Raw genomic sequence first — 16,189 nt, forward strand, 5'->3', positions numbered from 1 at the left:
CTCTACTTCTAGAAGAAATTGAGGGGACCCCCTCCCCCAGTGAAAGCAAAACATTCATTACGTTGGGACTGTGAGATTATAGGCCATGACCTGTTTTTTTCTTGGCATCTGAAGATGGTAAATTTGATTTTCATTTGTATCTAACACAATAAAAGTCATTTTTTGAAATATTCCAATTCCCTACACATAACAGGTCCTCCTCACTTTTTGCTTATTCCCTGAGGAAAATCTCAGGAATGCTAACCAGGATTGTTTCTCTCAAGACGTAAATAATGACCACTTGCTAATATTTCAGTATTTACCACATAATGCGACATTTATTGAATCCTCAGTATGTGCACTTTTTAATCTATAGCGTCTCAACTGACTTCAACATCCCCTGGAACTGGCCAACAACGCAGCCATATTTTACAGATGGAGCAACTGAGGCTCACCACCAGCTTATAAACTGAGTGAACAGGAATACCAATCCAGATTTGATTCCAAAGCCCAGGCCCCCGTGAGTGTACTGACTCCAATGACTAACATGACCTAGAGCATAACAGGCTTTTTACAACACTTAGGGCCCCCACCCAACTCATTTTGTGAAAGAGCACCCTAAGGCTTCCTAAGCTAAAAGGCCCCTGGATTCCATTTCATCCTCCTACCAACTCTACTGGGTGTGTATGTACTTGTACCCACTTCACAGAAAGGTAATCCAGCACAACAGCCCCATGTGTGGGCTCCCTCTGCGTTTACCAGGCCACTTCCCTCCAGCCACAGCCAGACACATCTGAACACCTGGACTGGGCTTGTTCCCTTCTGGAAGGACAAACTCTTGTCCTGGGATACGGGCAGATATGAAAGTTCTGAAAAGCACTAACCGCCAAGCTGCCGAAGTACCTGGATCTCCGAGTTCCATCAGCTGCAAATTTTCGGCCCAGTGAGGATATCAGCCCATCACTTTACAAAGAGGGTGCCGACACCACGAGGAATTCTGTAATCCTCCAGCCCTGGTCCACCATGAAACTGAAAAATCACCCTAAATTCATGATTTTAAAACTCACTCAACACCAAGAGTGTGCCTAACCTGAGATCCTGTACCTCTCAAAGGCTGAGGTAGAGGCACTTGCCATGCTGTTGCACCAAGAGGAGTTTCAGATTTAGTGAGGACCATCTCAGGTGAAATTGCAAAGTATCTGAGCCTGGAGGGGGGACAGCTGGCAGGAAAGCTGGTCTGAGACAAAGAAGTTTTCTGGGAAGGAGAACTTGCCCCAAACCACCCCCCACCCCCCAATCAGGAAGCTTGAAGTAAGAAAGCCCGACAGGCCCCTCTGGGTTGCAGGCCCCACGTGGCTGGAGGAGAGGAAGGAGGGGAAGCAGCTTCTCCCAGCCCCACCTCCCTTGCTCCTCCCCTTCGCCCCCTGCAGCTCTCAGATACCCTCCTCCCCTCCTAGCCAACAGTGCAAGGGGTGGAGGTATTGCAATGGCTCTAAGGAGCGGGATGCAGCCAGCCCCAGCCCTGGGCCCTTTGTCTCAGCCTTCTCCACCCCAATGGGGAAAGGGAAAGGATCTCACTTAGCTCCACGCCTTCAAGGTAGGCCCCAAGCTTGGGCGGGGGTGTAAAAATGGCCCCAACCCATAAAACAAAAACATGTTCCTTTCAAAAAGGAACAAAGGCACTCCTTCCTGCCAACTCCCAAATTGAGGACAATGATTTGGAAAAGCTTTCATAGCTCAGAGGAATACCTTGGTGGAGGAAGGCAGGAAAGGAGGGGCCAGCAGAGGTGCCTCCCTTCATCCCCAATTCTCATTAATGGCCACCCTAAAAAGAGGGGCTAGCGGTTAATTACTACAATGTCAACATTCACCACCTGCTATGCCAAGCACTATCGCATTGAGTCCTAACCCAAGCCTAATGTGATAGGGGCTATTACCTCTGTCAGACATCTGAGGAAACACTGAGGGTGAGAGGTTAAGTCACGTAAAAACTAGTTTCGTTCTTACACAAATTGGGGTTATCAGTACGATTGTTCCTATTTCACAGATATAATAACTAAGGAACACAGGGCAACAGATTTACAGGGACAGATTTAAACACATGCCAAAGACCTATGCATTCCCCTAAAAGAGGGCAGCCTGCTTAGACCACACACTAGATAATGATGCCAAGAGTGGCAAGCCTTTATTGAGGGATTACTGTATGCCAGCCCTATAAAAGAGGTAGCGTCATCTCAACGCTGGGAGAATTAAGTCTGCACCTGGGGATTCCAATGGCTGGGGTGCAAGAAGTCACAGCAGTCCTGGTGGCGGAGGGCAGAGGCAGGTCGGCGTCCTGGGCCCTGGAAGCAAGGGCCCCACCAGGGATCCCAAAAACAGTTACCACCAGTTCACCAAAACTCACAGCATCCAGAAATCAGGAGGCGGAAAGTCAGGAATCATAGTCTTGTCCTTAATTCTCTTTAATTCATACACATCTCAGCTTGAAGGGATGGGGAAGCACAATGGCCCAGCCAGCCTCTTTCAGCCCAGATAAGGGGAAGGAGGCCAAGTGGAGGCCCAGGCCTGGGGCTGGGCCCAGAACTCCTGCAGCCCTTCCCTGCCACAGGTGCGTGACTCCAACGGGGAAAACCCAGGCCCAAGAGCAACTCTGTTGCTAACTTGCTAAATCGGCCGGCTCTTTCCCAATTTCCACTAGCCCTGTGAAGTTGGGCTCAACACCCACCCTCCCTCGCCGAACAATCACACGGGCACGGAGGTACTGCTGAAGTTTTCAGGCTCAGTCTGCAAGTTTGGGAAGTGGGACCAGACTGAGCCTGGAAGAGGGGAAAACAGAAAGTGAGCCCCGAGGGCAGGCAGCGTGGCCGGAGTAGGGAAGCGCCGCCCCGGACCGGCGCCTCCCGGGCCAGGTGTGCACAGGGAAAAGGCAGCCTCTCCCGAGGGCATCCCGGCAGCCCCGCAGCGCCTCGCTCTCCGTAGCTCATCTAGGGAGGACCCCGCGAGCCCGCCCCTCTGGCACACGCCCCCGAGAAGCGCGCACACCCCGGCCCACCTGTTCGCCCGCACCCATCCACAAGCTCTCTCCTAGCCCTGGGACGGAAAAGAAAAAAAAAAAAAAAAAAAGTCCCTCGGATGAACCCCCAGGTACAAGTCATAAAGAACGGACGCTCACCTCCTTGGCCGAACTCTCTTCTATTCCGTTCCCCTCCCCAAGGAGGCTCCCTCTCAAGCCGAGGCCAGGTAAGAATACCCCTCCCCATTAACTCCACTTCTCTCCAGTGGGAGACCTCCTCCCCTCGGCTCTAGACCCCAGGAAGGCCGCCCATCGCCCTCCCTGGGGACGAACCTCTTTGCTCCTCTGCGTCTCGGGAACACAGCAAGTATCCCTTCCACTCGTATCGCTATAAGACACATGCTCCCCGCCCATTTTATCCTCCTTGCCCATTTCCCCCAAGTAGGATCATGGACTTCTCCTCCCCAAGCATGCCTGGTCTCCAGCCGGATGGGAGCCGCCTCCCCAGGAGGTCCCGGAACGGGATTCCCTCCCTGCAGTCTCGGGACCCCGCCGCTATGCCCTCCCCCACCAGCCCACGGAATCCTCGGGCTGGCGAGCCTCCCCGGGGCCACGGGGCGCTCACCTGCCGAGAGCCTGGCTCGGGCGCGGCTCCGCGGTCGAGCCGCGGATCCGGACAGGCTGGCGGGAGGCCGGCGGGCGGCCGCGCAGGGCGCTCGGCTAGCGAATCTCCGGCGCCGATCGCCGAGCTACGTTTACTTGGCCACTTAACCCCCGCGCTGCCGGCCGGGCGCGGCGGCCGCCCGCTCGCCCGCCTGCCGGTGGGCCGGTGGCGTCCGTCGGGGGGCGCTCGGGGCGTCCACGCGGGCTGCGGCCGCCGGGCCGGGGGGGCGGCTGCTACGAGGAAGCGGCGCGGGCAGGACCGGGCAGCTGGAGTGGGTGGGGAGGGGGCGGTGCCGAGTCCCCTTGTAACCCCGGCCCGAAACTCGCCCCGCCCCCGCCCGGGGGCGCCCCCGCCGCAGCCACTCAGAGCCGGACCTCGGGCGCGGGGGGCGGAGGGCGGGGACGAGGGAAATTTGAAATCACTCCGGAGCCACCCCTCCGTTCCTCCTCCACAGGCGCCGCCTCCCGCCCCCACCCGGCAGGTTAAATCACCACCGGGATAACAGGCTTTCAAGGCGACCCCGCAGACGTCCCCCAACCCTCGAGACTCCTACCAGGGCTCGTCTTCCCCGCCCCCCACTCCGACCACGGACACAGACGCGCAGGTCTGGATGCGGTGGCCCAGAGAAGGAAGAGCCCCCACCGGAGTCACACAGCAGCCGGGTCTCCCCTTTACCCCCACTCCAGCCACAGTGCCACCTGGGCCCTGCGGTGTCCCCGCGGGTCAGTCACCCCGCTCTGGACCCTCGGACTAGTCCTTCCTCCCTCCCTCCTACCCCGCTGGCCCTTTGTCGGCCATCTTGAGGGGAGGGGAGGGAGAGCAGAGGAGCGAAGACAGTCGGGTCCCTGGCTGGGTTCTGGGGTACAGCTGGCATCACCCGAAGGGGAAGCCCCAGTCTGTTAGAGGTCTCGACGGCCTCTGCCCTTCAAGGGGCATTGAACTATTGGAAAACAGCACTTCCTGATATTTCTCATAGCTGGTATTTACGCTGACAGTATTTATTTGTTTACCTGCTTATTGTGTGTCTCCAGGTATGAGACTGTGAGGGCAAGGTCTCAGTGTGTCTCAGCACACAGTTAGATGCTGAATAAATGTTGAATGAATGAAAGAACAAATGAATGATGACAAGATGGCCCACAAAGGCCCTAGGTGAGCAGGCTCCAGCCTGCCTTCCCAGGCGTCTCCTTGCCTCGCCCCTCCGTCACTTCATCTAATCTTCTCACCTCCTTGCTCTTCCTCAGATACATCAAGCATGTTTCTGGATGTTCTTTGCCCAGATCTCTGCACCATTCAGTTTTCTCCCAAAATGTCACCTTCTGGAGAGATTTTTCTGACCACCCTGCCTGAACAGTCTCCCCTCCTTCACTCCTATTTCATTTGCTTTGTAGCACGTATAGCCATTTGTAATTGCTTTGCATATTTCCTTGTTTACATCTTTCTTATTCTTGTTTTACACACACACACACACAGACAGACACACACACACACACAGTGAGCTCTACTCCATGAGGGCAGAAACCGCATCTGTCTGTCCTGTTCCAAGCTCTGTTTCTACTGCCTACAAGGAGGAGTTCAATACAAGTTTGTTGAATGAATGAACACGGGTTTCCTGACTCCTGGGCTCCGAAAACCACAGCTTTTTCCCTTCATCTCTTACCAGGTATTTGCAAATGAGTAAGTGGTAAATTCTCTGGAAGCCGCAAACGTTTCTAAACTTACTGGATCTTGTTCTACCTAGGAACCCAGAGAGAGGCTAAGGAGATACGAAAGTGAAATGGGCTCAGCAACCAGGAAAGCCTCATGTGAATGAGTGGCAGGAACTCCTTGACTTTCTGGCACAAACATCCAAAATTGGGTTCCAGTCAGTTAGTGCAGGAAGAAGATCTCTCAAGAGGGCCTGTGGCTTGTGCCCACCATCTGTGGTAAGTCTTCAGAGGAAAGAAATTATATGAAGTTCGTGGGCCTGTGGAGAGGGCTGCTCGGTCTCTGTTTTCTGATCCATAAGCTAAGACCTGCCACATGGCAAAGGATGTCTGTGTACCACCAGGAATGCCTGGAAGGCGTAGTTAAGACGCCAAAGAGTAGGGTTTGGGGGGACATGGCAGGCATTTCTAGGGACAGCAGACCACCTAACTCCAGGAAGAAAAGCATATAAGGTCTGAATAAGCAAATGGTCTCTGTCCTGTCATTTGGAAAGGAGGTGAAGGGAAAATGGCATGGTTCCCCATGGCACAGGACTTTATAGTTTGCAAAGTTCCTTGGTCATATTTACCACCTCATTTGAGCCTCTCAGCCACTCCACGAGGAGCCAGGGCAAGGAGAATTGGGGGCCCCATTTCAGATGAGGGGACTGAGGCCCACAGAAGAGAAGGGCTTGTGCAAAGTGAGTCAGCCATGCAGCCTGACCTTGATTGAGCATCTGCTATGTGGCAGCTACCTGGCTAGGAATTCAGACAGGAAGGTTCAGAGCTTACACGCTGGTTAGGGAGTGTCAGGCAAGAAACACAAATAAACAAACCAGAGAAAGTTGGGTGTGGATAAATCTGGGAAGAAGATATTGTAAAATGGAGACTGGAAAGACATAGCCAGGGGAAGACCCAGGTCAGGATCCAGCCTGGCATGTGGGAGAGACAGCCAGGGGGCCAGTGTGGCCAGAGCACAGGAAGTAAGGAGGGAAAAAATAACAGGGGGGCCGTGTCCTGTGAGACCTGGCAAGCCATGGTGGGGATGTCACCATTTGAGCCATGTTCTGACTCAGGTGTTTAAAACAGACCTGAGTAGGGAGGTGGATGGGGAGAAGTCTGGTGCCTGATCTGGAAGACTACGGATGGGGCTGAGAGCAGAGGAGGTGGAGATAAGTGACTGGATTTGGGATAGATTGTAGAGGATGAGCCAAGTGGTATTGCTGGCTCCAGTGGGTAAAGGGAAGAGTGATATCAAAGATGACCCCTGGGGTTTTAGCCTGAGCACCAGCGCGAAGGGTGGTGTATTTACCTAAATGAGGAAGGCTTGCAGACTGTGGATTTGGAGGGGAGCACAGTGGGTCTGGTCTGCCTTGGCCGTGTGAATGTGGAGTCACAGCATGGACTGGGTTGGCACCCAGGCCCCCCAATTCTCTGTCCACTGCTCTTCACACTGTCTGGGTGGTAGGGTGTGCCATATATATCTCCCACACCACACCCTCACCCCCAGCATCCATTCTCAGAGGGACTGACCCCAGGTCCAAGAGGGAGACCTTTCATCAGATACTGTGATTTGAATCCAGCCTCTAAGACCATGTGAATCTGATAAATCAGTCACTTTGTCTCTCCGAACCTCAGTTTTCCTCAGCCACAGAGAGAGAAGACTTCAGGGGATTGCTGCTGGGACCACTGAATGCATTTAAATGAACACATTGATGCTGGATTACCCAGTTAGGCAGACAAGGCTTTGGCCCCCAGTGAAATATTTTTAAGAAAGATTTTGCTTTTTATTCTCCCAGACCCCCAAGATTTTGCTTTTTGATATTTAAAATATATATATAGATGTTACTACATACACACAAACCTTTTTTTCTAGATAGATTTCAGATTTTCCTCTGGTTGCATACAGGTGCAACAGTGCTTACTTAAAAATTTATTGTAACAGATCACAATCATTATGATGTGATGGCAATCAATATTTATTAAGGAAACAACAAAAATTCTGTGCTTAAAGGACATTTGCTTTGTCATCAAAAAAACATAGATAAGAGCATGTTCTTGCTCTTAGGAAATAAACACGGAAGTATTGAGGCATAAAGGGGCACAATGTCACCAACTTGCCCTTCTATGGCTCAGAAACAATAATATGCATATATATGGGAGAGGGAGAATGGAAAGCAAATGGGGCAAAAATGTAAGCAAATGGAGAATCTGGTTAAAAAGACATTCATGAGTTCCTTGTGCTAGTCTTACAACTCCTCTATAAATTAGAGATTATCTCAGATAAAAAGATCATCTCCCCCCAAAAAAGATTAACATTAAAAAGAAAAAACACATACATACATACATCCTTGATGCCCTCATGCTAATAAATCAACACATTGATGGACTTTTACCTTTGTTGTGATTAAATATTATATTTGTATAGAATTATACCATCATCTTTTCAGCTTTTAGAGCAGCTACAGGTTTTTAATAACACTTGAAAAGTGCCTGATGAGCAGTTAACTTCTCCATATATGGTCAGTATTTTATGAGCAAGTGACTTCACCTCTCTGTACCTCAAGTTCTTCACTTGTAAAGTGAAGGTAGTAATAGTACCATGTTGTGGGGTTGTTGTGAGAATTATATGAGTTAATACATGTGAGGCCAACTACTGAGCCCGCACGCCTAGAGCCCGTGCTCCGCAACAACAGAAGCCACCGCAATGAGAAGCCCGCACGCCACAAATAAGAGTAGCCCCCCTCCTCGCAACTAAAGAAAGACCGAGCACGGCAATGAAGACCCAATGCAGCCAAAAAAATTTTTTAAAAAGAAAAAATACACGTGAGGCATTTTGAACAGTGCCTGGCACATGGAAACCACCATAAAAGTGCTTGTTAAATTTAAAAAATACATTGTTATTGGTAATGAGTACTTATTTCACCACGCTCCTGTCTGTCCCAGCTCATGGCTGGTGCAGAGATGAGCATTCTCCCTGCCTTCTCAGGGACATAGCCCTGTCCCTTGGGTTCCCAGCTGCTGAGGCCAGCCCACTTCACCTCCATAAGCCGCGTCTAGCATGATGAGCTCCATTTTACAGTCGAGGAGACCGAGGCTCTGCACGGTGAGGCGGTTTGTCTGAGCCACAGCCGGCTGGTGGCAGCTCAGGGTCTAGACTCCTGGCTCGACCCCCACGACCTGTGACCCCCCCCCCACTCCACGTGTACTATGCTAAGGAGTTTGAGCCTCAGTCTTCTTCCCCTTCTAATTGGAATAATAATAATAGTGATGCCTACTTCCCGGAGTGACCGCGGGGATTCGCAGAGCCCATGTATGTGAAAGAACCCCATTGTAAGGTACTCAGTCTTAATTGCAGTGTCATTATAGGCCACGTTCATTTGCAAAGTGGGTTCCTCACCTTTCATTTTCAACAGGAACACCCAGACTCCTTTCTGCCACGGTTGACGATGGAAGGAATTCTTTTCTGCTTTTTTAAATCCCCAAATGGGCCATTGAAATAGTTGCTTTAAATATACCTGCCTAGATGAGTGCACAGCATCTGGCCAGGTATTATTCTTTATAATAAGTCTTATTAAATAAGCGTCTTAGGGGGAGTTCCCTAGCGGTTCAGTGGTTAGGGCTCCACGCTTTCACTGCCAAGGGCCTGGACTCAATCCCTGGTAAGGGAACTAAGATCCCACAAGCCGCGTGGTATGGCCAAAAAAATAATAAATAAATAAATAAATAATCACATTAACAGTAGCTATTGTATCGAGAAAATACCGTGTGCCAGTCACTGAGCTGGGGGTTTTACACGTATTACACGTGGACTTTCATAGCAGCCTTATGAAGTAGGAAGGAGTGGTATCTGCATTTTACACACGGGGAAACTGAGGTTCACAGGTAGAGTGATTGTCCAAAGTCATACTTCCAGGAAGTGTGTTGCAAACTCGTATTAGATACCAAGCTATGGTCTTAACCACTTTGCTACCCCATAAAAGGCTTAGCACGGTGCCTGGTAAGTGCTCCTTAAATATTAGCTATTGTTAGTATTCTTATTACTGAGTAGGAGGCCCTTAGGAAAATGAGGCTCAGAAAGAAGCAGTAACTTGCCCAAGGTTACACAGCAAGTCACTGGTGGGCAGGAGGTTGGATCCTGAGTCTCCTTAGGTCCTAGAGCCCTTTGCTCAATGCACAGCTCCATGACTTTCCTTTGCCTGGGAAGGTGAATCCGCCCCATCTTCTGAGCCAGGAAAACTATCCTGAGGCTTTGCTCCTGACATCTCCCTTCTCTTCCTCCTAGTCCTCCTCCAAAAAAAGGAAGTGCCCTGGAGTGGGGATGGGGGTTGGGATAAGAAGTGAGGTATACCCTGCCTCCTTGTCCTGACAGCCCACCCTCTCCATCCCCTGCAAAGCCAGCTTAGAAATTATTTCCTTGTTACCCTCACTGAATGGGATGCATTGGAGGAGGAGGGGTGTGGATATTTATTGAATCTCTTGTAGTAGGACTGCGGATAAAACAGAGAACAAAAACAGACTCCTTCCTGGTCCTGTCCTCCTGGAGCTTACAATAGAGTGAGTAAGAGAAACAGACATTAATTAAATTTATCTCATGAGAAATTATGAGATTACAGTTGTGTTAAATGCTAAGAAGACAAGCACAGGGTATAATAAGAGGAAGGATTTTCAGTGACGGGGCCTGAGAAAACCACCCTGGGAAAGTGGTGGCCAAGCAGCAATCTGAGGGAACACAGCAGTTAGGAGGCTACAGGAGAGGAAAGTGTTTGGGGGAGTGAGACCAGCACTTGCTAATGCCCTAGAGCACAGGGAACCCGGTCCACACAAGGAACTGAGGGGATGCCCATGTGGCTGGAGCAGCGGAAAGGAGGCTGGAATCTGGTGAAGAAAGCAGGGCCAGGTCATGCGGAGTCATTGGAAGGTTTTCAGCAGGCAGGTTAGTAATGTGATCATATATGAATGAAGAATTTTGCATGGTGTCTGGTACAGTGGGAGCTAGCAGAAAGCAAGAAAGCCCTCCCTTGGTAGGGGAGGGATAAATTGGGAGATTGGGACTGACATATACAAACTACTGTATGTAAAATAGATAACTTAATAAGAACCTACTGTGTAGCACAGGGAACTCTACTCAATACTCTGTAATGGCCTATATGGGAAAAGAATCTAAAAAAAAAAAAAAAAAAGAGTGGGTATATATATATGTATAACTGACTCACTTTGCTGTACAACTAAAACTAATACAACATTGTAAATCAACTATACTTCAATAAAAATTTTAAAAGAAAGAAAGAAAGAAAACCCTCCCTTCATTCTGCAAGTCTCTGGATCCAGATAACATTTTATCCCCTTTCGCCAGACATCAAATGAATGAATGTTCAAGTTATTCATTAGTAGTAGTAGCAGCAATGATAACATTACTCCTAACTTGCCTCCCCTGAATTACCCAAGATGATCATTTTTAAAAGGTATAAGATGTGATTTAGGAAACGTAGCCCTACTGTCCGCTGCCCTGAAACACACTCCTCAAAGTGGTCCTTGTGAAAAGAAACTCCCGCAGAATTGTCCGTAATTGGTCTTTGTGGCTTTTGACTGAGAGCCCAGGCCTAAACCACTGATGGCTTTCTCCATCCTGAGCCTTAAAACAGATCGGGGGACTTCCCTGGTGGTCCAGTGGTAAAGAGTTCGCCTTACAATGCAAGGACACGGGTTCGATCCCTGGTCGGGGAACTAGGATCCCACACGCCGCAGAGCAACTAAGCTCACGCGCCATGACCAGAGAGCCTGCAAGCCTCAACTAAGATCTGACACAGCCAAAAATAAAAATGAAATAAATAAATAAGTAAATAAATAATAAATCTTTAAAAGAAAAACAGATCTGATGCCTTACTCTTTAGAGAGTGCCCCACGGCCCCTCCAAGTTTTGTGATGATCATGAAATGAGGTAACCTTGATTTTGATTCATCCACAGTTGATAGGTTTCTAGTGTTAGGAAGCTCTTTGTAAAAGTCTTGTTTCTGCCGCTTGTTACCTGGCCTGACGAGCTTACCTGTCTGAGCTTCACTCGCTCCATCTATAAAACAGGGGCTGGTGAGGATTGAAGGGGATGATGCACAGCCTCACATATGTCCTCACGCACAGCAGCACAGACTTCAGCCTCGAGTCCTCCCTGAAGAAACGTCAACTGAGACTGTAGTGGTGATGGGGACAGGGAATACAGGTGCCAAGGAACAAGGCCATGTTCACTGTTTGCAAGTTCCAGGCCCTAGTGCCCATTCCAGCTGCATTCTGGGGCCTCCAGGAGATGTCTGTCCTCCCCCGTCCGCTGTCCAGGTTCCAGGGTTGCCACCTGAAGTTCCCGTTTGTTTGCTACTACCAGACAGATGCCTGGGGATCCTGTTGAATTATAAAGTGTTAGTCCCCCTACCCCACTACCCTCAAGCCTCTGCTTAGAACTCGTACACAGGTTGCCCTCAGAGCAAAAACCAAAGTCCCAGAGGTAGGGTGAAGGACATGTTATGTTGTGTGTGTATCACATTTTGCCCTTTCCTTGGTCAACCCAAGGGAAAATGGCCGTGTCAGCACTTATGACTCTGTCATTCTTTTGAAACTGTTTCACAGAATTCCACAGTATGAATGAACTGCAAGTTATTTAACAGTTTACCCTGTTAATGGACAATGAGTGTATTTGCAAATTTTCCCCATTACAATCCATTACAATTTTTTTTTTTTTTTTTTTTGGCTGAGCTGCACTGCTTGCAGGATCTCAGTTCTTCAACCAGGGACTGAACCTGGGCCCCGGCAGTGAAAGCCCAGAATCCTAACTGCTAGGCCACCAGGGAACTCCCAGATATTTTCAGTTTTAAGAGTTACTGTTAAATTGTCCCAGATGACTATATAACAATTAATTAATTATTTTTATAATTTTCCAACATTTTATTATGAAAACATGCAAGCATTCAGCAAAGGTGAAAGAAATTATGTGGAACACTCTTATACCCACCACCCAAGTTACACATCTATCCATTTATTCATCCATCCATCCATCTTATTTTTTGAAACATTTCAAAGTAAATTGCAGACATCAATACACTTCCCTTTAAACATTGCAACATGCATATCACTAACTAGATTTTAATGTTTGTTTACATTTTTATTGTCTTCAAGGTAAATTTTATATACCAAGGTACACACAAATCTTAAATGTACATTTGTTAAACCTTCACACACACACACACACACATATACACACACACCTGTGTAACCCAAACCCCTATCAAGATATAGAACGTCACCATCACCCTAGAAAGTCCTCTGGTGTCCCTTCCCAGGCAATCCCTGCCCCCACTCATACAGAGACAATCAGTGTTCTAAAACTTTCCATCATGGACTGCCTGTTTTAGAGCTTTATATCTTTTTAAAGAGAAGGAAAAAAAAAATACTCCCTGTACACTCACACATTTTTTTTCTCTGTATTTTAGTGGGAGAAAAAAATATCCTACCTCCTCTCCAATGCCTAAAGGAATTTATTTCTTCCTGGCCAGATGAGATCCATTCCTTCTCTGAGTTCCAATAAGCAATTAACTGCTCATTCTCTGGGATACACATATTTAGGCCTTGAGCTACCTGAGAGCAAGGACCCCATTTACACACAGTAGGTGTTCTGACTCATTATTATTTTTCTCCCAGTCTCAGACAGACCAGCAAGTACCCTGGGGCCTTCCCTTATGTTTGGAAGCTCAGGCTTGACTCCTGAGGTGGGGTAAGAAGGTCGGCAGCCTGGGGCTGTGGTCTTAGTCTCCCATTAACCCACCTAGTGACCTCGTGCAAGGGTCTTCCCCTCTCTGGGCACTTGCTTCCTCCACTGAAGGCAGATGTAGAGCGTGGAATGGGGCCAAACACTTTAGTGTCATTCTTGACTCCTTTGTCTCATGCTTCCACACTGGATCTAGCAGGAAATCTGACAGTTCTTCCCTCAAATCAGATACAAAACCTGACCCTCACCATCCTTGCATTGCCACCACCTTGGTACAAGTTAGCAAGCTACCGTCCTCCTCACAAGAAGACTACACCAGCCTCCTTCCTGGGCTCCTGGCTTCCAATTTGCCCCCTATGTTCTCCTCTGAAGCAGCCAGAAGGGTTTCTGCAATACTTAGGGCAGACCACCCTCTGTCTCTGTTCAAAGCCCTCCCATGACTCCCCATCTCAGGGCAAAAGCCAAAGTGCTTCTGATGGCCCAGAAGGGCCCCCATGATCTTGACCCAATCTGACCTTGACTTCACCTTCCATCCGTCCATCGTCCTCGCAGCTCTCACCACACTGGCCTCATGGCTTTCCTGCACACCAAGCATACTCTGACCTCAGGGCCTTTGCAGTTTCTCTCCCCATGCCTGGAATTCTTTCCCCAGACAGTTGCATGGCTTATTTTTTCACATTTTTGCAGGTCTTTGCTCAAATGTCACTTTATTAAAGATGCCTTCCTTCACCGCCACCATTAACAGAGCAAACCTCCACCTTCCTCCACAAGCACTCCCCACCTCCCTTCCACCTGCCATCATCCAATCTGCAATGTATTCACCTACTTATTATTGTCTGTCTACCCGACTAGGGTGTAAGCTCCATGAAGGACAGCTTATTTGTCTGCTTGACTACTGCTATATTTTGTTCCTGATGCACCTAGAACAGGGCCTAGCTCCTAGTAGGTGCTCAGGAAATATTTCTTGGTTTTAAGTCAGGAACAGGGGTTTGGGACTTACTTACCTCTAGCACATCTTCTCTAAGGCTTGAATTCCTCCCTTAAAAGGGGTCCCAGGACTTCCCTGGTGGTGCAGTGGTTAAGAATCTGCCTGCCAATACAGAGGACACAGGTTCGAGCTCTGGTCCTGGAAGATCCCACATGCCATGGAGCAACTAAGCCCATGTGCCACAACTACTGAGCCTGCGCTCCAGAGCCCGCATGCCACAACTACTGAGCCAGCAAGCCACAACTACTGAATCCCGCTCACCTAGAGCCCGTGCTCCACAACAAGAGAAGCCAGCGCAATGTGAAGCCCACGCACCGCAACTAGAGAAAGCCCGCATGCAGCAACGAAGACCCAACGCAGCAAAAAATAAATAAATAAATAGATAGATTTATTTTTTAAAAAGGGGGTGTCCCAATGTTTTCCTCATTGTGAAAGTGAGATGGTACATGGATGCCTGTTATAGAGTGCTGCCCACAGGTTGAAGAGGGAGAGGTCCTGTGGCTTAGAGCACTGGCTTCAAACACCTGTGTGACCTCGGGTAGGCCACTCAAGTTCCCTGGCCCTGCTGATCTATGCTTCAGAAGTTTATTGAGGGTTAAACAAGAAGCCATGTGGAAAGTGTTTAACACAGTGCCTGATATGTAGTAATAATAACAACTGTTATTATTGCTGAGGGACTGGAAAGGAAGGATTCTACTTCCTGAGTTTGCTCTGCATCTGGACTCCGCCTCCTCTTTTGTTTCGGGTTAAACATAGAGGGAATGGATTCCCCCGTGTCCAGACATTCCCTGATCTCTTCTGGGCAGGCCCTCTCCCTCCAAGGTGCAGGAAGTCCATATACACAGCATGCTGATAACACTGCCTGCAGGCTGGGCTTTGGAAAATGACTGAGTTGTGCTGACCTGGGGAGTAGTGGGAGAAGGCTGGGTGACATGCTTAAGGCCCCAGGGCTTTCCCCCTGGGTTGTTTAGTTCATATGTTCAAGGCCTGACGACTCGGCTTAACCTCCATTCATCTCTCAGGTCTACTCATGCCTGGCTCCCTCTACCCCACCCCCACTGAACCTGCTCACAAGACCCCACTCTCTTCCTAGCATTTATCCCTTTGTAATGTCTTTGAGTGACTCTTCAGATACGGCGTATCTCCTCCATCAGATTGGGAGCTGCACAGGGGCGGAACAGTAGCCTGTCTTGTTCACTGTTGTGTCCCAGGGACCTAGCACAGGGCCCGGCACATAGTAGGTGCTCAATAAGTATCTGCTGTCTGAAGGAGTCAATGGACTCCTCCAGCCTTCAGATAATCAAAATGGTCTAGAAGAGAAAGTTCCCCCGGGGAACTCCTCCAAGGTTATACCCAGGTTGTGTTCACAACACCCAGCATCAATTTGCATTGCAGTCCTACATCAGGGCCCAGAGTAGGCATTCACTTTATAATAGTCCTGAGGAGAAAAACAAAGCAGACAATAGGGATCCAAGCCCTCATTTTCTCAGGCAAAGTGAATCCCACCTTGAATTTGAAATAAGGGGTGAGATTCCCAAAAGGTGGAGGCATTATCACCCCCACCCTCAAAACTAGGAACTGCCAAAGGGCCCTTTAAAAAGCAAATTTCTAGAGGGGATGGTGTAAATGTCCATTGGAGCTTAGGCCAAGGATCTTAAACAGGCTTAAACTTTACCCCAGGAATTCCACTTCTCAAATTTGTCTCAAGGAAAAATCTTGAGATTTGGAGAAATATTTTTGAACAAACAAGCAAGTACATCACCACATCCCATACAAAAATCAGAGAATAGGAACTGTCCTAGGAGTCTAACAATAGAGGATTGTTTACATTCATTTACATGTATAAGGGTTAAAAACTAAAAGTGGAATTGACTCCTCTCCCCTGGCTGCAAACAAGCTCAGAGCCAATTTGAAAACTAATCAGTAATCTCTCCCCTGCCCCATGTGTTGGTGAATTTGCTTCCGACCTGGTCCTGATTTACTATCTTTCTTTTTTTTAAATCTTCCTATTTTAAGCATCTCATTTCCTCTGCCCTTAACAGCCTCCCACCAGAAGAGTTTTTGTCTCTAGTTCACTGCTCTGTACCAGCATCTAGCACGATGATGGGTG

At 48.8% G+C, this 16,189-nt stretch overlaps 1 protein-coding gene across 1 annotated transcript in view; it reads right to left on the bottom strand.

The window, feature by feature from the left end:
* Window positions 1-3,665, bottom strand: part of DNMT3B (DNA methyltransferase 3 beta) — a 35,639-nt gene extending 31,974 nt beyond the window's left edge. Inside the window, exon 1 of the mRNA XM_060119865.1 lies at window positions 3,618-3,665. The gene's annotated coding sequence lies outside the window, so the exon portion shown is untranslated. The remainder of the gene's footprint in view (window positions 1-3,617) is intronic.
* Window positions 3,666-16,189: the final 12,524 nt, after the last annotated feature.

This window comes from Mesoplodon densirostris, chromosome 16 (genome assembly GCF_025265405.1).
Source record: "Mesoplodon densirostris isolate mMesDen1 chromosome 16, mMesDen1 primary haplotype, whole genome shotgun sequence".
Taxonomy (NCBI): domain Eukaryota; kingdom Metazoa; phylum Chordata; class Mammalia; order Artiodactyla; family Ziphiidae; genus Mesoplodon; species Mesoplodon densirostris.